The sequence below is a fragment of the Tupaia chinensis genome, unplaced genomic scaffold (genome assembly GCF_000334495.1).
Source record: "Tupaia chinensis unplaced genomic scaffold, TupChi_1.0 Scaffold143913_1, whole genome shotgun sequence".
NCBI classification, from domain to species: domain Eukaryota; kingdom Metazoa; phylum Chordata; class Mammalia; order Scandentia; family Tupaiidae; genus Tupaia; species Tupaia belangeri.
The window spans coordinates 2,097,888-2,123,533 of NW_006203764.1; the positions used below are offsets into that span (position 1 = coordinate 2,097,888).

The 25,646-nt window shown below is 45.1% G+C and overlaps 1 protein-coding gene across 1 annotated transcript in view; it reads left to right on the forward strand.

Annotated features, from left to right (window-relative positions):
• Nucleotides 1-25,646, forward strand: part of IFI27L2 (interferon alpha inducible protein 27 like 2) — a 46,978-nt gene that overhangs the window by 852 nt on the left and 20,480 nt on the right.

Here is a 25,646-nt window from a genome sequence, read left to right on the forward strand (position 1 = left end):
CCGGGCGCCGGGCGCTCGTGGCTGGACTCACCTGCCGCGCAACGTCTCGGCGGCCTCGGCTTCCGCCTCCTCTCTGAGCCTGCTGCTTGCAGCCGGAATCGCCTTCGTCCCGCCCCCAGCGGAGTGCGCCCCACACCCCAGCGCGTGCGCAGAGTCTACCACCTCCCGCAGCCGGCAGCTGCGGGCCGGGGGCGCGGCTGGGGGCGTGGCCGGAGCGGAGAGGCTGAACCCGCTAGAGGGGCGGCTGAGTAGATGGCGGTGGCGCGAGGTTTCCTTTAGTCTGCTGGAATAACGTTCTATTTGCTCTCCTGCCTGCTGCGATGCAGAGACACCATGGCTCAGATCTAGCCCTGGGCAAAGGATGTGTATACTCAAAATAAGCAGTTACGACCTCGCGTGTCCCTCAGTGATGCGAAGTGTGGGGAAATTGTCCTGCAGGGGCTGACATTTGCAGCAGGGCATCGTTCAGAAAAGAGACATTTAAACAGAATCTTACACGGTGACAAGAGAAATTAGAGTACGGCCTTTGAGGTTGAAGCGTGGGTGTGTTTGGGTTGTGGGAAATGTTGTCACAGCAGATAGGGTACAGGAAGCCAGTACGTGGTAAGAGGGTGAAAGAGAGAGGTGCCTAGGTCCTTTATGGAGAAAGGTCCTGCCCTGGGCAGCCACGTTGAGTCGCTTGCAGTTGGTTCTATTAATAAGGAGACAGAAGGGAAATTGGGGAAATTGGAGAGATTTTTTGGAACTGGATCAAGAGTTACATTGTTCAGAGTCAGTAAGGCCCTTTTCATTTTCTTTTCCTCTCATTCCCACTCCACACTCCTATTCCTGTATCTCCATAAGCTCCTCTTGTGGGTTTAAGATAGGTTGCAGTACATCCATGTATCTCAAAAGATGTTTCTGTTGTATGTGCCTATTTTAATATAAATGAATGGTATTGTGATAAAAGCTCATTCTGTTTCTTGTTTTTCCCTCAAAGTAGCCTTAGACATCTAACCAAGTGGTTCTACACCCCAGGAATTCATCAACTTTTATGTCTAGACATTTACTTACCATTTCTTCAACTAATGCAGTTAGGTTGCCACAGTTCCTTGCAGCCACAATGATGCTGGAATGGGTATTTGACATGTCCTTTATAGGCTGTAGAAAGAAGTGGGGGGCCAGCAGGTGGCATAGCGCTTGTCTCCCACTTAGCTGACAGTATTAGGAGTCCTGGACCCAGCAGCTTGAAACTCAAGCCAGGTGCATGTGCATGTGTGCCCAAAATCCTAAGAGGAGAATGGAGGAGCAGGGTGGCCATCCCCTTGGGGGTGATTTCTCACTTTCTCTGTCTCTCCTGTGTACGTAAACTCACTATAGCAAAACCTCTTGAAAGAAGAAAGGAAGGAAGGGAGGGAGGGAATTGCTGGGTCCTGTAGTGTATGGTGTTTAGTTTCCTTCCTCACAGTTGCCCTCCAGAATGACCTTGCCGGTTGACACTCCCTCTAATGGCACCTAAAGGTAAGGAAGCTTCCCATTTCCCCACTTTTCATGCTAACATTTGGTATTATCTAATGTACTCATTTTAGCCACCTGATATCAGTAAAGTAGTATTAAATCGTAATTTGTTCATAATTTTTATTTGTATTTCTTTAATTATTGGATGTTAACCATTTTTCAATACACCAAAAACTATTGAGATTATTTTTCCTTGCCAAATTTTCTGCTAGATTTACTGTTAATCTTTTAAATGAATTGAAGGAGTTTCTTACATATTCCCAATATTAATCCCTTGTCAGTTTGGGACACTGCAAATATCTCTCCCAATCTTCGGTGCATCCTATTAGCTTGGACCTTGCTACCCTGCAATAAAGGAGGTATCCTTAATTTTGATGCAGCTGAATGCATTAAATTTTAGTCTTATGGGAGCATGCGTTTTGGGTCTTATTTCAGACTATTTTCCCACCCACCGTCACAAAATATTCTCCTGCAATTTTCCCTACTTGGCTTCATACTTTTGCCTATCACAGTTAGGTCTTAATCCGTCTGGAGTACACCTCCTGCAGGGAGTGTAAGTAGGAATGTGATATTATTTTCTCTACATCATGAGCCAGTTTCTCAGCAGCGCCCACCAAACAATCCATCTTTTCCCTGCCAATGTGAGCTGGCGTCTCTAGCATATGCCAAGTCCCCATAGACACACATGTCTGTTTCTGGGCTCTCGTTGCTGTTCTATTGATCTCGAGCTGTTTCTGTGCCAGTGCAAGGCTGTGCTGATCGCGTTGTGATGGCTTAGTGACAGGTCCTGATAGTTACTGGAGTGAATTTCCCCACTCTTTGCTTTTTATTTTATTTTTAATATTGCCTTTAAAGTGAAAATAGTCCATGGTGATCCCCATAGCTGAAATTTGGGTTTTCTAGTCCCAACTCTTTGAGGGAAGAGTGAAGAGAAAATGGAAGGGGTCAGAAACACAATGGGATGAGGATGGAAATGAGGCGGAGATATGGCGAGGTGGTTTTCTTGAGAAAATACCTAGCAGCTTTGTGCTAAGAATTCATTCTGTTTCTCTTTTTTCCCTCAACATAATATCTTCGATATCTCTCCATGTGGCTCTATACATGGGCACATGGACTTTGGAGTTCAACTGCCGTGGTCCGAATTCAGACTCTGCTACCTCCTACCTTCAGCAAGCTACTTAAGCTCTCTATCCATCGCCTTACTCATCTCTAAAATAGAAATGATAGTTGTACCACCACAAAGTCTTGTGAGAATTAAATGAGACAATATACCTACAATGCTTATTATAAACAGAATACATTCATTCTGATCACTAATAGTATACGATGTGTGTCTAACACATTTTACCTATTGATTCTTCAAATAAAGAAGAGTCAGGTCCTTTTCTGCCTACCTCTAAAATTCTCCTTTACCCCTTGACTTATAACCTATACTCAACAATATTTACTAATTTGACTCTGTTCCAACTAAGAAGTATTATCTCACATTTTGAAACAATGTCATCTGAGACTTGGGGATATTCTTAGTGGGCAATTGATTGGGTACACAGAGATTGCTTTGATGTTGGCTGTTACAGGGTAGGAGTTTGAGGAAGAGCAGGTCAGTTTTAAGGCTGGAATCTGTAACTTTTCTAATTACCACCCTGTGATGGAAGTAGTCTCCCCTACCCTGGCTACCAGAAAACCTGAGTCCCAGTCCTGGCTCTGCCATTGACATGTGGAGAGAGATTCTTGCAGTCCTGTTTTCCTTATCTGGACAGCTTTTAGATGGATCTTCTCAATGTGCTTTCCCCTCACAGCAGCGCTGTGAAGTGCACAAAGCTGCATCATTATTCCAGTCTTACAGATAATGGAACTGAGGCTCAGAGAAGTTGTATGACTTAGGCATGAACAAAGCTAAGGAAAGCTAGATTGATCCACTTCATTTATTCATTTAGCAGTAGCATGGTGCTAAGCACATGGACTCTGGAGTCCAGCCACCTTGGTTTGAAGTCAGACTCTGCTACTTTCTCCCCTCAGCATGCTACTTAGCCTCTCTGTCCCTCCTTTACTCATCTCTATGCTAGGAATGGCAATTGTACTAGCACAAAGTTTGTTGTGGGAACAAAATGAGATAATATGCATACAATGCTTAGAAAAATCCCTAGCTCAAGCATTAGCTATTATTCTTATTATTACCACTAGATCAGTGTCTCTCTGGATCCAGGTTCAAAAAAAAAAAGACTCAATAAATTGCACGGAATCCACTGATTATTATGGAAAATAAAATAACACTTCCCCCAAAATGTCCGTGTCCTAATCCCCTGAACCTTGACTACATTACCTTACATGGCAAAAGGGATTTTGGTGTGACTGATTTAAGGATCTTGAAGTGGAGAGATTATCTTGGAATAGCCAAGTGGATCCAATATAACTGCAGGGGACCTTTATATGTGAAAGAGGAGGCAGCAATGTCAGTGTGAGAGTGAAGAAGGAAGACTGCCTGCAGCCAGCAGATGGCATGGTAGTTAAGGCACTGATTCCGCGTTGCTGACTGCTCAGTTCGAATCCAGGACCTGACAGCTTGAAAATTATACAAGGTGCATGTGCGTGTGTGCGCCAAATCCCAAGAAGATAATGGAGAAGAAGGGACTGTGGCATGGCCATCTTCCTGGGAGATAATTTCTCTCTTTCCCACTCTCTGTGTGTCTCTCTGTCTCTCTGGTGAGTGTACATGCTTTGTGGACACTTACCACCCCCCCCAAAGAAAGAAAGAAAGAGAGAGAAAGAGAGAGAGAGAGAGGAAGGCAGGCAGGCAGACAGACAGACTTGCTGGCTTTCAGGATGGAAGGCCAGGAACTGGCAACCACCTGTAGAAGTCAGAAAAGAAAAATAAATACATAAACGCTGGAAATTCTCCCCTAGAATCTCCTGAAGAAATGCAGCCTCACTGTCATCTTGATTTTAGCCTAGTGAAAGCCATTTCAGACTTCCAGAACTCAAAGGTAATAAATCTGTTTTGTGGTAAGCCACAAGGTTGGTGAAACCGTGTTACAACAGCAGAAGAAACAAATGCAATGATCTATACGAGAAAAATATTTTAAATTTGATTTCTACCTCAGACCATGCACAAGGAACAATTTTAGGTGAAGAAAAACCTAAAACATAAATAGCAACTTTTTCAAACTTTTGGAAGAAAATACAAGAGAATACTTTCATGACATCTGAAGAAGGAAAATTTTTCTTAAAACTGTAAGCACAGGGGAACCAGCAGTTAGTGTAATGGCTATGTCGCTGGACTCCCACGTAGTCGACCGCGGTTCGTGTCCCGGACCCGGTGGCTTAAAACTCACGCCGGGCGCATGTGCGTGCATGCCCAAGATCCCGAGAGGAGAACGAACGGAGGAGAAGGGATTGTGGCGTGACCATCCCCCCGGGGGGTGATTTTTCACTTTCTGTCTCTCTGTCTCTCTCTTTCTGGCAAGCGCACGCACCCTATAGCAAAAACCTCTCCAAAAAAAATAAAAAAATGTAAGCACAAACTCTAGAAGATTAACAACTCTAATTACTTTTAAATTAAGTACTTATCAAAATTAAGTGTTGTTAAATTTTAAATTAAGTATTTATCTAAAGATACTACAAAAACTATGACCATACAAATTTTATACTGGGAAATATATTTACAACAATTTAATCATAGAAGGATTACTGTCCAAAACCAAGAACTCCAAAAATAATCAGTTAAAAGACTACTAAATAGAATCATTGGAAAAATAAACATTTTGCAGAAGAAGAATCACCAATAAAAAATGTCAATAATTCTTAATATGTACTAAACCTTAATAATATAAGCTTGACCATTATTAGTAAAAAGGAGAAGCAAGGGGCCTTCAGGTAGCATAGTGATTAAAAGCTAGACTTTCATGTAGTCAACCGCAGTTAGAGTCCTGGACCCAGTGACTTGAAACTCACACCAGGCAGGGGTGTGTGCCTTCCCAAAATCTCAAGAGAAGAATGGAAAGGGAATTGTGGCATGGCTATCCCCCACCCCCGGGGGGGGGGATTTTTGCTTTTTGTCTTTGTCTCAACAGCAAGTGCATGAGCCCTATAGTAAAATCTCTCTCAAAGAGAGAGAGAGAGAGAGAGGCAAATTTACACTCCCAACAGATGGACAAAACCATGGTCTGACCACATCAAGTGTTTTACAGATGCTGCTAGTGGAAGTACAAATTGGTGCAATTGCCTTGGAAACCACTTTGGAAAGTAATTTGGCATTAACTTATAAAATGTCATCTATCTCTCCAAGGTGTATGTGTATGTATACCCTAGAGAAACTCTTACATACCTGCACAAAGAAATGTGCACAAGAAATGTTATAGCAGTGCAAACTTTTTTTTGTAATACCCAAAACCTGAAAACCACTTAAAGTAAACAACTCATCCATCAACAAGTAAATAGAAAATTAATTGCATTATACTCAACCAATGAAAAACTGACAGTGAGGGACCAGCAGTTAGCGTAATAGCTATGTCGCTGGACTCCCCCATATAGTCGACCACGGTTTGAATCCCGGACCCAGTGGCTTAAACTCACGCCAGGCGTGTGTGCGTGCCCAAGATCCCAAGAGGAGAATGGAGGAGAAAGGATTGCAGCATGGCTATCCCCCCTGAGGGGTGATTTCTTGCTTTCTGTCTGTCTCTTTCTATCTTTCTGGCGAGCACATACACCCTGTAGCAAAAACTTCTCCAAAAAAAGAAAAGAAAATTGACAGTGGAAAGGAACAGCTACCACATAATGCAAGAAGGAAAAATCTCACAAAGATATTGAGCAACAAATGCAACTGCCAAGGATTATCTACATTATAGTAGTTACATAATGCTCTAAAACAATAAGATATATAATATTCATATGTGGTTAATATGACCAAAAAAAAGAAAAGAGGAGAAAACTAAAATACAGTCTATTTATCACTAAGACTGAGATGTAATCAGGAAGAGGTAAATAATGTGCAGTGGAAATGTGTCATTTCTTGAAGTGGGTATTAGTGTATGAGTATTTTACTGTTATGCTTAAAATGTACTATGTATTACATATAATTTGTATTCATAAAATATAATTTTAGAATGGTTTATATCTGGATGATGATGTGGTTTCCAGTTGTAGTTTAGCTACTTCACTCATTCATTCATCCATTCAAAAATATCTCAGGAATTCTTGCTATCTGTAGTATTGCCCCAGGCTTAGGGATACATAGAAAGCCGAACAGGTGCTGGCCCTACCATTAAGGAATTCATTATCTTAGTGAAATGAGAAAAATGAATATAATTACAAGCTATGATAACTGCTATGGAAATAAAAGGGGGGGGGGGAATTATAAGACGAAGGGAAGAGGACCATCCCACTACTTTTACATAAATGACAAACTTTCCTTGCATTAAGCCACTGAGATTTCATTCGTTCTGTTTCATGGACTATTATCCTGACTAATAGAAGGTTGGAGGGCCCCAGAGTGACCGCAGGGCAACCAGCTGAGAAATGATAGTAGCTTAGACAAGAGTCATTATGATAGAGATGCAGAGATGTAAACAGATCCAAGAGAAGATTTGGAGGTGACCTGGGATGGATTCGAGGTAGACGGGATGGAATTAAGTCAAGTGGAGTCATTAAGGATGACTTCAAAGTTTTGGCCTTGTGCAGCTGAATGAGCAGAGACATCACCCATTCAGTGCTCAATTCTGTGGTTTCTTCCACATCTGGTAGGTACAAAGCCTGCCTCCCAAGTCAGCAGCTGTTCCCAGCAGCTCCCTCTCTTCAGCTTGGTCAACTAGACCAGGTTCCTAGTGGGCCAGTCATACCTGTTGGATTCTTCCCAGTGCCTTACCCAATGGTTAGCACATAATAAAGTCTCTCTTAATGTTTATTGAGAAAAGGAAGAGGGAGGAGGCAGGGAGCCATACATTGGCATACCAAGAGACCACTGCCACCTGGTCTGGGCTACCATTATGTCTCACTGGATCGACAGCACTTCCGTGCTATGTCTTGAATGTGTACCTCCAAAATTTATGTGTTGAAAATTGGTTGCAGGCTGGCCCTGTGGCCTAGTAGTTAAGAGATAGGGATCCTGTATGACTGACAGTGCTGCGAATCCTGGCCCCAGTGCCTCGAGAAACACACTGGGCACATGTGCATGTGTGCCTCAAATCCTGACAGGATAGAAGATGGAGAATTGCACTGCGCCGTACACTCCATTGTACGGTGCTTTCCCTCTCTGTCTCTCTCTGGTAAACACACATGTTTTCTGACAATTTTTTAAAAAAGAAAAAGAAAAGAAAATCGGTTGCTATTGTGAAGATACTAAGAAGGTAGAAACCCCACTATATGATGAGGCCTAAGTGAGAGAATTAGGATTAAGTAGATGCAGAGATGGGGTCTCCCACAACTGAATACTGGTGAGTTTATAAGAAGGAAAAAGTAAGATACGTGCTCTTCCCTTCTTGCTCTGTGCTGTCCTGCACCATCTCCAGATGACGCAGACCTCCCACCAGCAAAAAGGCCCCTACCAGATGCAGCCATTCAACCCTGGATCTCCAAAACTGTGAGCCAAATGACTGTGTGTGTGTGTGTGTGTGTGTGTGTGTGTGTGTGTGTTGGGGATTGAGGGGGTTGTTTTGTTTTAGACAGGCTCTCACAATCTTTCTGCCTCAGCCTCCAGAATCCCTGGGACAACAGACACATACCACCATGTGCAGCTATAAACCTTCATTCTTTGTAAATTACCCAATCTGTGGTGTTTTGTTATTAGAACAGAAAAATGGACGCGAAAGCAATCTGCTTCTGCCCTTCTTAAGTCATTCCCAGCACACCCAGACTGAACCCATCAACACGGAAGGGCGTCAGACTCAGTCGTCTCCGCTCCTAACCAGGGTTTCTCAACCTCAGTGCTGTGGGTATTCAGTACTGTGGATATGGTGGACCCGGTGGTTGAGAGGGGGAAGGAAAGGCCCTGTGTATTGAAGGTCTTTGGCAACATCCCTGTCCTCTACTCACTAGATGCCAGCGTCATACCTCTCCTCACCATTATCCCTCACAGTTGTGACAATAAAAGAATGTCTTTAGAAATTGCCAAACCGGGGGCAAACTCCTTCCTTCCCATCCCAACCCCTACAGCCTCTCCCCCATCTTGCCAATGGAACATCCTCCCACGTGCCCTCACCTTGGTGAGCCCAGGTGCTCCCATTTACTCCCTCCCCCTCCCCGCTTAGCTTCCTTTGTGCACACCAGCCCCCCTGCTAGTCCTCAGAACCACGGAGACTGCCATGCCCTGTCCTGGAATGCTCTGCCTTTTGATCTCCAAGTAACCCATTGCATCACCTCCTTCAGGTTTTACACAATTGTCACCTTCTTGGTGAAGCCAACTGGGGACACCTTTTATGAAGTCGAATCCCACTATATGAGTGTGCTAGGGGTACTATAACAACATACCACAAGCAGGGTGGCTTGAACAACAGAAATTGATTTTCTCACTATTTTGGAAGCTGCATGTCCAACATGAAGGTGTCTTTGGTTTCTCCTGAGATCCAGCGCCTTGGTTTGCAGAGGGCCGCCTTTCGGCTGGGGCCTCCCATGGCCTTGTCTGTGTATGCAGGCAATCCTGGTGTATGCGTCCAGATTTCCTCCTCTTAGAAAGACACCAGTCAGTTGAACTGGGGCTATTTTAACAGAATTACCTCTTGAAGGCCCTTTCTTCAAATGCAGTCACATTCATCAGAACCGAGGGTCAGAGCCTGTGAACCTTGGGATGACATAATTTGCCCCATGACACGCGCCATCACAATCACCAGCAATTATCAGTCTGACATTCTGAATATTTTGCTTACTCATCTTGTTTATGACCTTTTTCTCCTCCAGCCCTTCACTAGAATGTCGTGTTCCATAAAGGCAGCGCTGTGGGTCCGTTTTACTCACCACTGCAATCCCAGTGCTCAGAATCCCACATGGCATGCAGCAGATGCTCACTAGTTGTTTGTTACAGTGATGAATGGGCATAGCTTCTGTGCTAACTAGCTGTGCGCTGGGGAACCTCTCTAACCTTCTCTGGACCTCGGCTTCCTCTATCAGATGAGGGCCTTAGACTTGATTGTGCATAACAAGAGTCCCGTTTGATTGACAGAGCCCACTTCTGAGGGAAGCTGAAGTGCTAATGCTTCATCGGCAGGTGTGACCCCGGGGCAACCAGAATGAGGGAGAGTGAAGCCAATACCAGCTGCCATGCTGCCACTCTGGACCCACTTTATGAAAGAGACACAGCTAGGCACTCGGCCACACAGGGCATCTCCTGACAGGCTGCACAGAAACCCCAGGCCTGGGCATGAGCCACAGGGAGGAGGCATGTGAGGCTTCCTCCTATTTCTGCCGTTGGTGGATCCGAGCTGCTCCTTGGCAGCTACCTCCCTTGCTCTGTCAGTGATCTCGCCTGGCTCTCTCAGCAGCCTGGGGAGAACGCAATCCCAACCCCTCAGGAGGAAGGCTTCCATCTGCCAGAAAGTATTATAGATGAGGAGCCTGAAGGGGTTGGCCTCAGGCTGTGAGAGCTGAGGAATAAGAGCAGTCAAGACTACAAGCCTGATCCCTGAGGGCTGGGCGAGTGTCAGGCAGGGGGAAGTGCGGGGGCTGGGGGTGAACCTAATTTGAGCAAACGAAGAGGAAGAGCCATGTTTGAGACTATCACAGGAATGTGAACGTGGACCAGGCACTAGGTGCCTCACCTTGTGAATTCATTGTGATGATGGCATTTTGTTTTCTTTTTTGTTACGTGTTTTACTTGTTTCTTTTGTTGCCAGAGGGCGCATGCACACTAGGTGTCATTGAAGAATTCATTGTGATGATGGCATTTTGTTTTCTTTTTTGTTACGTGTTTTACTTGTTTCTTTTGTTGCCAGAGGGCGCATGCACTCTTCAGAGAGCGCGCACAGCCCCAGATAGGACATGGTCACGCTGCAGTCCTTTTCCCTCCATTTCCTCCATTTTTCCTCCAGCCTGGGAAACAGGTGAGACTCAGGGAATTAGATGGCCTGTGGGGGAGGGTGCCTAAGATGAGGGGTGAGAGAAGGAATAAGTGAGGGACACAGCCGAGCATCTGGGACGGAGGGGGATAGAGCTGGTGGGGAGCACTGACGGGCCCCCCTGCAGTGCAGGTAGGAGCTCAGACTCAGAGGCTCCGGGGTCTAAGGAGATGTCTGGGCCTTCTTTTTTTTTCCAAAAATTATTTTATTTAACTTTATTTATTTATTTTAATTTGACCAGAGAGGAACAAAGTGAGAGAGAGACAAAGTGAGAAAACAAAGCACTAGATCCGGGACCCAAACTGCAGTCAGCCATGTGGGAGTCCAGTACCCTTAACTACCATGCCATCTGCCGGCCCCTGGATGGGCCTTTCAAAGTCCTGACCGAATATCCATGTGTACCCAGCAACCGTCCCAACCAGGACTCTAAGAGGGTGTCCAGCCTCATTACCTGCAGTCAGACTCCAGGTGTCTGTGGCCGGGAAGGGCAATGATCTCTGCAGGCCGCTGAGGTCTGGGCACCCAGGGACTGCTTCATTGGCAACAGGCCCTGGGCCCCGCCTCCCGGCACCCAGTTAGCCATGGGGCCTCTCTGCTGATCACCACTGTGCAAACTTCCTAAACCTAAGGCCCCTTCAGCTGTCTCGAGGGAGAGAGAGTGTTCGCGGTCCCCACTCTCCTTGCCCAGGAGGGGGCGATTTTTCTCTCGTGTGTGGGCTGCGTGTGTACCGGGTTGTGCCTCGACTCCAGGGCAGATTCCTCCCTCCAGAGGTGATGATACATGCGGAGAGCAGATTGCACATTTGTCTCCTGGGAGGCAGTGGGCGAGGGAGGCTGAACGCGGTGTGTGAGCATGGGGAGGGGGTGTCTGCAGAACCGTGAGGGGTGATGGGCCCGGAGAGCCGGGAGCTGACTGTCACTGCTGGCTGCCTGCAGAGGCAGCGGGAGGCTGATTATAGGGCTGGGTCCCGTGGCCCTGGATGTGGGTGCGAGAAACTGCCTAAGCACTTGACTGTCAAGGTGGGGGTGATGGTTGCCCTGGTGACTGGGCTAGGAAGTGGGTTGGCCTTGCCGACAGAAAGAAAATACAATAAGCACCTGTTAGGAATTTTCTCTCCCTCTCCTCTTTTTCTTGATTGGTGCACCAGTCCGATGGAGCCGTGTCATCATCAATGAAGGACAACTTTCAGTGGTGGGACCCACCGCATCCTTGTGACAACCCCGTTCTACTCCCTCTAAGCCCTGAACTGGATAGAAGGGCCTTGATCGGAGTACTAACTAGTTAGTCCCGGGGCCTGGAGTAAGTCACCGCCCCTCCCTAGGCCTCACTGAAGCAGAGTTCTACAAGATCTCTTTCTATTCTGATTCCTGGGCCCGTCCCCCAGGCATGGACTGCGTCTGGAGCTAGGCCTGGGAATCTGCGCTTCGGTCATTCCGCCCCACCACACCCCCAGATGCACAGTACCTGTGTTTTACTCCCCTGCCTGTGACACAGAGCGCTGGCTTCGGGGTCAGATGGGACAATTGGCTGTAGCCTGTCTGAACGTGTTTCTTTGCCTCCATAATGGGGGAAAGAAGACAGCCAACCACACAGAGTTACAGAGGGTTAGATGAGACGAGGCTGGAAGCAGAGCACACAGTCCGGCACACGAGGAGCCGGTAAATGTCACACTTTTAAACTTTTTGTCCTACAAGAATCTGTTGTCTCTACTATCTTCTGTCCTTCCCAGCGGTGCACTTCCCCCTCTTCTGCTCACTCTTGCCAGCCCCATCCACATCCAGGGTGATGGTTTCTGCAGTAAGAAAGGACTCCTCAGGCTAGCACTCGGGCGGAGGAGGACAAGGCAGCCATCGTTCGCAGCTGGGGCGCTCACACCCAGCTCCAGCTTCCTTTAATCTGTTGCCATGGCAATCATAACTGCACTAACCTCTGTGTGGTAAATGACTTTCTCCGACATCTGAGGGCTCTGAATGTAAACGGCCATCAAGGTACCAGGAGATGGGGGGGTAGGGACTCCCTACCCAATCCCAACCACCATTTCAGCGATCATCTCAGGATAAACTGAGGGTTTTTCGAAGACAGACTTAGGGGATGTCCCTTCAGAGTCCCAGCTCCTAACAGAGTACCGGGCATACAGTAAGTACTCGATAAACGCTGGTGAGTGAATAAATTTAGGGCAAATATGATTCTCCTGCATCTCTAACTCAACAATGAGCTTCAGGGGCTGTGCGTGGTATACTGACAAAATGCAGCACTGTGAGGCTGACCCACGTGGAGAGGTTCCAGAAACCTCGCTGAGTACAGCAGGCAGATGCACACGCACGAACTGGACTGGCTAAGGCTGGGGATGGTCACAGCATTAAGACCCTGTTAGTGGTGCGCTCGCTCTCTCTCTTGCTCATTTTTTAGAAGTGTGCGTATCACACACACGCACACACACACTAAAAAAGTGACTTTCATCTAGGAGAGAGGTAAAATGAAACTAGGACTCCAGGCATCTGTCATTTGATCTTTCTCCCATACATATTCTTTGGGAAAATGGCATTTTAGCCTCTGTAAATGGAATTTAGTCACCTTGGTAGTAATATAGGCTTCCCTCAGAAAGCTCAGAGCATATAGATGCCCCCCCCCAACTTTCCAAGTAATGTTCCCTCAACAAATTTGTTCCTGTAAGCTCTTCTGAACAGAGTGGTTATTAATACATCAAACTCTACGTGCCATAAGAATTTGTCTTTCCGGTGCAGGGACTCACTTCCCCCAACCATGAATTTTTCATGCCTCATCAATTCTCATCCCCTTCTCTCTTGAGGATCATCTCTCTCCAGTAACTGAAATCTGCTCAGAATTGCAACTGGTTCACCAACCTCATGCAAAAGAAGAAGAGTCTAAGGAGAAAAAAACTCTTGGCTCACAAGTTTAAAAAAAAAATTGTTTAAGGAATTAATATACCTATACTATCTGCCAATTAATAGAAAATCAAGTTTTGGTCAATGAAATCTGTGTTTAGAAAGTAGCATTTGTCCATTCGTTAACCAGATTCACTGAGTGCTTTATCGAGTACTTATAATCTGCAGGGCCACCTGCAGGGGCCTGTGGCCTAGGTGGTTGCACAGAGTTCTGAGCTCAGAACAGCCCCGGACCTGGTTTTCTGCCGTGTCTATCTTAAGATTCTTAACAATTTTATTTTTGAGTTAGTGTTTTGCAAGTGAAATCCAGTAGGACACTAGAGTATGTCCGTGAGCAGAAGAGGAACTCGCAATGTGCGTGTCCACCTGTCCCCACTGGCTCCCTCACACTGAGTGTTCGTCTGCCTTATAACAGCACAGAATTCCAGCGGACCCATGGTCCCTGGGACTTCGAAGAGACTCAAAGCGAAATATGTTTCCTGGAGGCAACACTTTGCATTCAAACCAGGACCTGCTTTAAATTCAGAAAGCAAGCAATGACATTCCATCAAATACTAGTGGCCAGGAGGCCTGTCCTGGCTTGCTGTGTTTTCCCTGTATCAGCCGACCACTCACAATGCTGGCATTGCACACTGTAAAGGTGACACTAAAATTCATGTTTATTTATTTATTTATTTATTTATTTGCTATAGGGTGCATGTGCTCTCCAGAGAGAAACCCGAGAAAGGGTAGGGGGCTGAAAAATCACCCCTCAGGGAGATGGCCACACCTCAATCCCTTCTTCTTTTGGGATTTTGGGCATGCACACACATGCACCTGGCACGATTTTCAAGCTGCCAGGTCCAGGACTGGAACCTCAAAGTTGACCATGTGGGATCCAGCACCTTACCCTCCACACCACCTACTGGTCCTAATGCTAGTAATTTAAAATTTGATTTTTTTTTCTTATTTGAACAACATTAAGTAACAAATAAAAAATGCATATTAAAGGACCAGAAGGTGGTATGGTGGTTAAAGTGCTGGACTCCTACATGTTCGACCACAGTTCAAGTCCCAGATCCAGTGACTTGAAAAATCACACCAGGCGTGTGTATGTGCATGCTCAAAATCTAAAGAGGAGAATGGAGAACAAAGGATTGTGACATAAGCATCCCCCTTGGGGTGGTGGTGGGGGGGGTGGTAGTGGCGATTTCTCACTTTACTCTCATTGTCTCTCTCTGGCAAGCGCGTACACTCTATGGCAAAAAAAGAAAAAAGGAAAAAGGAAAGATTTTAAAATTCTTAAAAAACAGTAGTTGAGAGACTATGGAAGGAAGGGAAGTGCTTTATATTTTAGTACCCTTGATGGGTTTTTTGGTTTTTGTTTTGTTTTGTTTTGCCTTTTGGCAAGGAGGCCTTGCATTTTTTGTTTTGCATTAGGCCCCAGAAATAACATATCCCATGCCAGTGCTGGGCATCATGCTGGATGCTGGGACGACAAGATGGAAAAACAGAGCCCACCCAAAGAGCTCATTTGTTCTTTAATATCCCAACCCTTACGGAGCACGTGAATCAACACTTTTAAAGGAAGTGAGAAGGAGTAAAGGACCAGCAATCGAATTGTTAGGATCAGATGAGTGACAACAAATGAAATGCCAAAGACGCTGCCTGGAGCACTGAAGGAGTTGTTCTAAGGGTTCACCATCACCATCCTCATCCTCATCTTCATCACTATCTATTCCAATCAAAAGCAGAGCTCCCTCATTTGCTGATTTCTGAGGCTGGGGTTCTCAGTTTTCAGGCCAGCACTGGATTTTGTTATGTTTGAGAAGCTAAATTTCACAGCTTTCGGAGGGAGACGGAACTGCCCAGTCGCCTCTTGCCTGACTCCTGGGAGGAATGAAAGCTGGCCCCTCACACATTTGTTACTAGTCCAAGTTTTTTTATCCCAGATTTATTTATCAGTTCCTTCAACAAGCAGAGCCAGAGACTGTTTCCAGTTCCTGTCCTGTATCCACTCAGCTCTGTTGCATAAAGGACTTGACTCCTGCATTCAAACCTAAAGCTGGGTGCTACTCACCCAGCACTAGGCTTGGACTAAGAGAGGATGAAAAGGCTGTACCTGAGAGGCAGCCCTGTCCTGTGAGCTGATGAGCTAAGAGGAGAACCGAGATATACGAACTGCTGATAAGTGCAGCTTCATGCACTGTACATCGAAGGGTTTTAAAACCACAACTGATTACAACTATTCAGAAATTGCTTCTAAGGAGCAAGAAAGGGGTAGGCAGTGGGGGGAAAGTCCGTGATATAATGGATATGTATGGTAAGCTAAATCTTTATGCCACTCTCTCTTTCCCCTGAAAAAGACGGTAGAACACAGCTGTAGTGGCACAAGTAACAGAGTGCCGCTGCGTAATGCTGGAGCCACACGGGAGGCCTCGGTTAGGTTCCCAGACCAACTTGGACTCACCAAGCATGGTGACACACCTGTGACCCCAGCTGGCTGGGAAGCTGGAGCAGGAGGATCACAGAGCGGCAAAACCCTCTATCTGTCCCTCTCTCATAACTAATAAATAAATTAACAAGCAAACAAACTTAAAAAAAAAAGAAAAGAAAAGAAAAGAAAAGTAAAAAGAGTTGGGCTGGGTCTGGCCAGCTGGTGGTGGGATGGCTAAAGCACCTGGATCCCACATGCCAGATGGTGTGGTTTGAGTCCCAGGCTCAGTAACTTGAAAAACTTATGTATGTGTCCAAAAATCCTGAAAGAAACGGAAGAGAAAAAATTGCAGTGTGACCATCCCCCATGGGGGTTCAACTTTCTTTCTCTCCAACAAGCATGCGTACCATCTAGCAAATTTTTAAAATAATTTTATTTTTTTGGAGAGGTTTTTGCTATAGGGCATGTGCACTTGCCAAAAAGACAGAGACAGGGAGACAGAAAGCGAGAAATCACCCCCCAGGGGGAGATGGCCACACCGCAATCCCTTCTCCCCCACTCTCCTCTCGGGATCTTGGGCACACATGCACACAAACCCAGCATGAGATTAAGCAACCAGGTCTGAGACTCGAACCACTGTCAACTACATGGGAATCCAGTGACAGAGCCATTACGTTAACTGCTGGTCTTGAAATAAATTTTTAAAATTAAAGTTAAGATAGTGCTCACTGTTGGAGGAGATTAAATCAGTGACTCTGGCCGTTGAGGTACTCCCTGAATCCTGTAGAAGGCAGGGGGAAAAAGTCTTTCCCTCTGGGGGAAAGGAGAGACAGGAGATGCCCAAGGACAAGGTGTGGTAGCGGAAATGCTTGTGAAGACAGTGCTGTCCAAGATGAGGCTGTTGGATGGCTGAGCTGAAAGGGCCCCGCCTCTCCAAGTCAATCTGCAATAAAATCACCCCAGGGAGTGAAGGCACTGGGCAGGAGTGGAGCGTCTTCACCACAAAGACAACTTACTCATTTGTACATCCCCCAGTGTGTCTAGCACTTGCCAAGAAACTGATGACTACTTATAAGAGAGAGAGAAAAAATAGAAGGCATGTTTAATGCATAGACACAGGGGGCCCCGCCTCTCCAAGTCAATCTGCAATAAAATCACCCCAGGGAGTGAAGGCACTGGGCAGGAGTGGAGCGTCTTCACCACAAAGACAACTTACTCATTTGTACATCCCCCAGTGTGTCTAGCACTTGCCAAGAAACTGATGACTACTTATAAGAGAGAGAGAAAAAATAGAAGGCATGTTTAATGCATAGACACAGATGAGAGCGGGAATGATGGTCTCTAGCATGAATTCTCTAACTCACACACCTGCGTGCAATTTGGAGCTACAGGAATCACACAATGAGGACACTCCCAGAGGCTGTGGGCTGGCTCTGGAGGGGAAAGAGAGCTTTTCCTCATTTATATTTGGAGACCCAGCTTATAAATAGGTGCTATAGCCCCAAAGGCTCCAAGCCACTCAAAAGTAAGCCAGTATCAGAAGGCTTTATATTCAGGATGAAACGAACTGAGCTGGCATCTGAATGCTTCTACACAATTTCTCAGCAAGGATCTTTAAAGCTTTCAACACCATGATAACATTTGTCTTGGCAAACAGAGCTATAGGCAGTCCGTTGCCACCTGCTTCACCACAGCACCCGCTAATGCTCACTCCTGACTCATGCTGGCTCACTGTTTCATAAGAGGGGACAACTCTGTTTCTTTCTCTGTGTCACCACAATAATTACTAAGAACAATAATTTGAACAATGAGAACTTATAATTCTCTAGTAACATGCAAAAGCAGGTTCATTTACAGAAAAACAATCTCCCAAGCATGGGGTAATGGAAACCATTCTGTTCCGCTTCAGTTTGCATGCCAAACCTTGGCTATGAATGAGAGTAGAATCATTTGTTCACTCATTCATTTATTCACTCACCACACACTAACAGAGCCCCAGAAACACAGCAGGCAGTGTACACAGTGGAGCCTGGAGTCTGGCTTTATTCTCTCCCACTTCCTTATCCAGAGGGAAGTTCTACCAGAACAATAACCATTTGATGCTGGGACTTGGGAGTGATAGTACAGGTCACAGACCTCCTGTAACACCCGGCTACTAGTCCCAGGAAGGACTAGTCTGAATCCTACTCCTGCCCCTCACAAGCTGTGAGACCTTGGATATATGTCATCCCTCCCTGAACCTTGATTGCAGGAGGTAAAATGGAAATAGGGTGTGCTCACTAAAATCACTTGAACAACAGGAAATAGGAGGGACTGGTGGATTTAGAAATTAAGGCAGGTTTTAAGAATAGCTATTCTGTGACACTCCAGCAAAATTGCCACAACTCAAAGCATAGCATGTATTAAACGGCGAGCATAAGCAGATAAGACTACTTCCTCTTAAAATTAGCTTTGGACACCCAAGAACCAGCTTCAGGAATTCTACAGGCTTTCACACTCTTTGTTAGATGATGACATTGCAGTAGAGGCTGGAGAAGAACTAAAGGCATGCACAGGACGTCCATCTACGTGGAACAGTGGCTCGAGCTCTTAATATACACGAACCTGGACATAAACAAGACCTACTTAGCACAGTTTCTAGTTTGTTGCTAAGTAACCACTTCTGCCAGATATGAGTGTGTGACCACTCTGTTTCTCGTGTCAACTCATTATGCCAACATAATCAGAGCGAACTTGACATTGGAGAGTGGAATGTGGGATTTCATTTTTCAGCACCTGCACAGTTAGTCTATTATTGTCCAGATGACTGCTGAGTCTTTTCAGTGCAAGGCGAGAGAACAGAGAGGTCAAGGGAGAAATGAGTGCATGTAGGAGGGGCAGGGAAATATGAGTCATCACATGACACTCCACAGAGGCCTACCTCTGACCACACTAACCAGTAGCAGCTGGTCACCTTCTGGCCTGTTCACCTTTCAAACACTGTGTTGTCCCACTGTTCATGCATGGGTACCTGAGACGTGATGCCATGGTATACATAGACCGGAAGAGGGAAGGACGATATTTCCAGAGCTCTGGACACATCCATCACAGCCACTTCCCACTCCCGGTCCCAGGGGCACAAAGCTACAAGGAGTGTGGTGGCAGCGTGTGCCCTCAGGAGGGTGACGCTCAAAGCTGATTGACATCTCCTCTTAGTAACTCTGTTCCCCTGTCCAGCCTGTTCTGGATAGCTGGGCAACCATGAGCAAGTTGGTGGTCACAGTTTCCCACAATTTCAGGCACCCTGGAGCCCAAGAATGCACAATGTACTTTTTTTTGAGAGGTTTTTGCTATCGGACGCATGAACTTACCAGAAAGACAGAGAGAGACAGGGAGACAGAAAGTGAGAAATCACCCCCCAGGAGGGATGGTCACACCACAATCCCTTCTCCTCCATTCTCCTCTCAGGATCTTGGGCACACATGCACACCTGCTGGTGTGAGTTTAAGCCACCGGGTCCAGGACTCAAACCATGGTTGACTAGATGGGAGTCCAGTGACATAGCCATTACGCTAACTGCTGGTCCTGTGCAAGGTACTTTCTTTCTGAGGTGCCAGGGGAAGTTTTATAAGTCCCTTTTCTTAGGGAAGCAAGTGGTTCCAAGAAAACTCAAAATTTGTTTCTGCCAACTTTATTGATGTCTGATGGGCCAATAGAAATTGTATACATTTAAAGTAAACGAACATTTGAACACACATAAACATTGTGAAATAATTACCACAGTCAAGCTGATTAACCCATTTATCACATCAAGTTGCATGTGTGTGTATGTAGGATGAAAATACTTAACACTTAGGATAGCATAATGGTTACATTGCTGGACTTACACATATTTGGCCACGGTTCACATCCTAGACCTCGTGGCTTAAAAAAATAATAATAATAATAATAAAATAAAACTACACCATGCGCGTGTACGTGCTTGCTCAAGATCCTGAGAGAAGAGTGGAGGAGAAGGGATTGTGGCATGGTCATCTCTCCTGGCAAGGGCGTGATTTCTCACTTTCTGTCTCTCTGTCTCTCTGTGTCCCTCCAGCAAGCACACGTACCATATAGCAAATATCTCTCTAAAAAAAAGAAAATACCTAAAATGCACTCTTTTAGCCAATTTCAAGGTATACAAAATGTTATTGTTAACTATAGTCACTGTGCTAGACATTAGTTCTCCAGAACTTACTCATCATATAACTGCAAGTTTATAATCTTTGACTGACATCTCCCCACCTCTCCACCCCCACCCCCTGGAAACGATCCAGAGACAGCAGGGCTGGACTCCTCTGTCAACACTGCCAAGCAACAGTGCACCTCTCACACGCTTCCTGTTTCTTTTCAAAATCATTCATTTACTCTCAGCTGGATTCAAGTTCTCTCACCATGTTTCACCAGGCAATTCATTTCTGAAAGCACTGATCCAAGGGACGATGCAGTCGCACAGGGAAGAGCATGAGACAGGTAAGCTAGCATGTGACCATTTGCTGTGATGAGCAACAACATCGATATTAATGCACGGGTCTATGGGACCCCAGATAAGGCATGTGTTCCAGAATAAGGGACAGAAAGGTCCTTGAAGAGGTGACATCTGAGGGCTCACAGCTATGGCTTTGCCTCTTAAGAGCAGAGACATGGTCTTAGTCATCTTTGCATCTTCCCTATGCTTGGCACAGAGCCTCACGTGGGTGGGGGGGACATACAATAACCATTGGCTTGCACTGTCACCTACAGAGACTGCTCACAGGACCACTTGTCATTTCAGTGATGGTTTCACCCTGATTCATTCAGTCAGTCCTAGGGTAAGTTCATTCATGGATGTTTTAGTTTGATTGGACAACTTTATAAAAGCCCCATCAAAGCCAGCTTGCAGATTCATACCGTGTCTTAGAAGAGATGCTCTTCCACTATGGATCTAGGCAGAGCCTGGCACCCCGGGCCCACTCAAGTCATCCGCGTCCTCTTCTTCAGCATCTGCTAAGGGGCTCAACCAAGTCAGGGAGCAGAGGGCCGGACTGAACTCCAGAGGCCCACTAGCAACGCTGTCAAACAACAGGGCTCCTCCCACAACTGAGCAGTGACTTCCTCATCATCCCGACCCTGTCTGAACACAGCCAGGAGCACACACACTAGTAGCTTTTATTTGTAGGCAGTGGTTTTCCAGAAAAGCAATGTAAGTGTCGGTTAATCTCATTAAGTCAGAAAAGGAGAAAAACACCTACTTCATGCATTAGCTCTGTTTTGAACGATGGCCCTTTATTTTAATAAGCTCACTGCTAAAGGAAAAAAGTAGACTGCGCTGAAGAGCCACTTGTTATGAAGACCTAACTCATACAGCTATGTCACATGCATTCTTCAAAGTCGTGTACGTGGAGGTCAGCTGTGTACCTTGGATGTTAATCTCCTTTAGTCGCTGCTTTTACCATGTCACTTTCCTGTTCCAGAACTTGAGCTGATGCCGAAGTCGTATGAAAGCCAGTCCGAGGTCTTGCCCCCTTGCCTGCCATTGCAAAATCCCTCCTCGCCTTAGTCCTGCTCCCATCAGGGCTGTGTCCTCTGCTGTGTGCTGTGTGCTGTGTGCTGTGAGCCAGGCTCGTTCCTAACGCCACACATTTGCCACGTCGTTCTGTACTGTGCATGCTCATTCCCTTCTTTCACAGATAGCAGTGTCCCTTGACCTTCAAAGGGCAGTGTACGCCTGCCCTCCTCCTAGAACTGTCTTGGATAGTCTTCTCCCTCCTCTTCTCTTCAATCCAAGTCCCTCTGTCCTTTATGGACATGGTTTGTTGCAGCCTTCTGCACTTTCCCGTGTTTTATGTCTGCGTTTCAAATGTGACTGAGACCCTGCTTTTTAAATATTATACATAACAAGGTTCTGTTTAGTCAAATATCCGTGACTGGCCAGATTTCTTGAGGCTCTTCTTGATGTATTTTTTAAGTATTAATAGGTACTTTTAATGCATATTTAATTTCAAAAAAAGGTTTAAGTTTTAATAGATCAAAATAAAAAAAATGTTAAGAGAAATTTGCTTAAAACTTAACGCCAGGAAAAAGCTTAGAGTTTAGTTCATATAGTAGGTAGATGAACCTATCAACAGTTCAAGAGAAGACAAAAATCCTTGAATATGGAAATCAAATCATCATAGAAAATCAGTAATGTTTTAGTCTAAAGTAAAAAAATTCTATTTCACTAGTTTAGACTCATGTAACTAATCTCTTTTCTATTCAATTTGCAGTGTTGCTGTGGTCTGATCTTTCCATTTAAACTCTGGAAGTTAACATTCAACTCTGGATTTATCCCTACCGTTAGGTTAGACATTCTCTTGGTTGTTTCTTATACTCTTATTTCTGTGTGTCCGACTTTAATTTTCTTGTATAGCACTCCCTTCGGAACGTCTTGGAGAACTGGTCTGGTGCTGGTCAATTCTTTCAGGTTTTGTTTATCTGAGAATGTCTTTGTCTTTTCTTCCCATATGAAAGATAATCTTGCCGGGTATAGTATTCTTGGTTGAAATTGTTTTTCACTTGACACTTTGAATATAGTTTCCCATTCTTTCCTTGCTTCCATTGTTTCCAATGAGAGGTTCAATGTTATCCTTATGGGATATCCTTTGAAAGTAACTTGACGTTTCTCCCTTGCCAATTTTAGTATTTTTGTCTCTATGGTTTTGGTCAATCTGGCTATGATGTGCCTTGGATAAGATCTTCTTGGGTTGATTCTATGTGGGGTCCTTTGTATTTCTTGGGTCTGGATATTTGAGTGCCTCTCTAGGTTTGGAAGTTTTCTTCCAGGATTTCATGGAATAGATTATTAATGCCCTTATTAGTTTCTTCCCCTTCTGGGATACCGATGATCCAGATGTTTGAGTGTTTAATGGTATCTAGTATTACTTATATGTTATTCTCATTTTGGGGGGTTATTTTCTCAGTCTTCTGGTGAATTTTTCTAGATCAGATATTCTATCGTCTACATCTGAAATTCAATCTTCATGATCTAATTTGCTTTTGATATTTTCAACAGAAGTTTTGATTTCCTGTATTACAGCCTTCATCTCTAACAATTCTGTTTGATTCTTTTATATGATGTTTATCTCCTCTTTCAGATTGTTCAAGAACTTCCTCACCTCCCGGAACTCGGTGTTTCTTTTCTCCTGCATCTTCTGGAGTTTGTTGTCTCTCTTCTCTTGGATTCCTGTTAGCTTTGTCACTGATATTTAAAATTCTTGACCTGACATTTCCATGAGTTCCCTTGTATTCTTTGTGGAGGAAGAGGAGTTATTCTTTTCCCTTAGAGGAGAGATATTGTCTTGGTTTCTCATATTTCTTGTGCCTCTGCAGTGGTTTCTGGTCATCTGATGGATTATACTTTTTTTCCTATTTTTTGGAGTTAAATCTGAGCATTCAGAAGAATGCAAAAGGAAGTGACCTACAGTCTGGCTCCTGGCTAGACCTGGGGAGCAGGAGGGTGAAGTCTGGGCAGAGGGTATTCAGTGGTCAAAATCCCCGATATTTTTAAAATTTATTTATTCATTATTATTATTACTATTTCATTTGCTACAGGGCACGCGTGCTCACCAGAGATAGAACCACAGTCGGCTGTGTTGGGAGTCCAACGCCCTAGCCACTGCGCCGCCTGCTGGCCCCTTGATTGTTTTAATGATTTTAAATACATAAGTAGTTTTAGGATTACTATTAGTACAAATTTTGTAATTCATGCTAACTTTAAATATTTAACCTAGAGACTTCTTGAGACTATGGCAGGGACTCCTGGCATTTGGGGGGGGGCCCCTCAAGAGAGAGAGACTGGCCCTGTTGCCATGTAGGTCCTACAACAATGGGCCCTACATGAGAAAGCACTGCAGAAGCCACACTATAAAAACCATGGCCTGCGCTGCAGGGTATGCCCTATGGCCAAGCCCTCAGGGTTGCTTATCTGTCCCCTCCTCAGAGCCATAGCCCCTCAGATAATGAAGGAACCACCCCTGTCTGGAACACTGAGAAGCAGAGAGAGCAAAGCACAAGACCAGGGGTCTCTCTCCCCAGGCTGCTCCGGACAGCAGAGTGGGCTGTGTTGGAGGCAGTCTCATAGCACGGCTGATAGTGACCTGTCCCAGACTTTGGCAGTGGTCACGCCAAGACAGATTTTATTTTATTTAAATAACAATAATAGTAAAGAGATAAGGCATTTCTTTTTTGGGGGGAGAGGTTTTTCGCTATAGGGTGCGTGCGCTCGCCAGAAAGACAGAGAGAGACAGAGAGATAGAAAGCAGGAAATCACCCCCACCCAGGGGGGATGGCCACGCTGCAATCCCTTCTCCTCCATTCTCCTCTCGGGATCTTGGGCACGCACGCAAACACACCCGGCATGAGTTTAAGCCACCGGGTCCGGGATGTGAACCGTGGTTGACTACGTGGAAGTCCAGCGACATAGCCATTATGCTAACTGCTGGTCCTGGGATAAGGCATTTCTTGAACCTCACTGTTGTGGCAGAGAATGTTAATTGTTACCCCTCCTGTTTTATAGAAAAGGCCAGAGACTATGGCTATGCAGGGTCAAAGTTTTATTTCCCAGCATCCTTTGCAGTTCACTATGAACAGAATTTCCAAGACATGTCCTCTCCTTCCTCTCCACGCTGGAATGCAGACACAAGGGGAGAGCCAACTAGATCCTGCACATGAAGGCAACATTCTAGGAATAGAAGGCCCCTGGGCTCCTGAGACTGAGTGAGAACAAACCACTGCGTTATTTAAACTACTGCTACTTACAATCTCCCATAGAAATCATTATGAGGAAATTTTATATATGAAAAATATAGAATGTTGCTATTTATGTAGAAATGTGTGTGTGTGTGTGTGTGTGTGTGTGTGTGTACCCAGACTAAGACATAAGCTCAGCAAGGTCACAGCACACAAAGTCAACCCACAAAAATCCATTGTACTCATGCGTGCCCAAAATCCTGAGAGAATGGAGGAGAAGAAATCGCTGTGAGACCATCACCCCTAGAGGGTGATTTCTCACTTTCCCTCTCACTGTCTCTCTCCCGTGAATCCCTGTATCCTATAGCAAAATGAAACAAACAAAAAAATTTTAATCCATTGTACTGTGTTGCTATGCATTAGCAATATGCACTTGAAAACAATGCTATTCACAATAGCTCCAAAAAGGGAAGTACTTAGTATAAATCTAAAAAAGAAAAAAATATACCATAGCGCATTGCTAAAAACTACAATGTACTGATGAAAGAAATCATAGAATTAAATAAATGGATGTACATACTATACTCATAGATGAGAAGATTCAAAATAGTGAAGATGTTAATTTTCTCTAAATTAATCTACAGACAATGCAATGACAATCAAAATCCTAGCAGAATTTTTTGGGAGGGAGGAGAGATACAATCAAACTATGGATGTAATGTATATGCAAGAGCAAAGGAATGAGAATAACTAATAAAATTTGGAAAAAGAAAAATTGGAAGAATCACACTATCTGCTTTTTTTTTTTTTTTTTTTGGAGAGGTTTTCGCTATGTGGCATGTGCACTTGCCAGACAGACAGAGAGAGACATAGAGACAGAAAGCGAGAAATCACCCCCCAGGGGGAATGGGTCCGCCACAATCCCTTCTCCCCCATTCTCCTCTTGGGATCTTGGGCACGCACGCACACTCACCTGGCATGAGTTTTAAGCCACCGGGTCCAGGACGCGAACTGTGGTCGACCATGTGGGAGTCCAGCAACATAGCCATTACGCAAACTGC